This window comes from Schistocerca gregaria, chromosome 7 (genome assembly GCF_023897955.1).
Source record: "Schistocerca gregaria isolate iqSchGreg1 chromosome 7, iqSchGreg1.2, whole genome shotgun sequence".
Lineage (NCBI taxonomy): Eukaryota > Metazoa > Arthropoda > Insecta > Orthoptera > Acrididae > Schistocerca > Schistocerca gregaria.
In genome coordinates, this window is record NC_064926.1 from 23,800,178 (window position 1) to 23,800,791 (window position 614).

The window sequence follows — 614 nt, forward strand, 5'->3', positions numbered from 1 at the left end:
CGCTGTCGCGGCATGCTATCAGTGTTAAAGACTGCGATGGAGCTCCGTATGCCACGGCAAACTGGCTGACACTGACGGCGGCGGTGCACAAATGCTGCGCAGCTAGCGCCATTCGACGGCCAACACCGCGGTTCCTGGTGTGTCCGCTGTGCCGTGCGTGTGATCATTGCTTGTACAGCCCTCTCACAGTGTCCGGAGCAAGTATGGTGGGTCTGACACGCCGGTGTCAATGTGTTCTTTTTTCCATTTCCAGGAGTGTATATTTAGGTGTGGCTAAATCCCAAATTTTTGCCATGATGTGATTCAACATAATAAGTTGTCTATGAAGTCACGTAATGTGCGCTAGAACTTGTAAAAAAGCCTAGGAAACTTGGCACATTTGCGTCTTTGTATTTGATGTGAAGATGAGTAGCCTCTCTTTAAAAGCCCCTAAAAATTCAACCACTGAAGATACTGAACGGAAATTTGGTATATGAGCTTCAAAGACCGTATAGAACCTTCACACCAAAGTTCATCGGATGTGGAGATGGTCGAGTGGGGACCCTTGTCCTCTTGACGTGGAATGACCCTATATAATCTGACAAGAATTCTGTCAGGCCCAGGAGCTTTGTTCC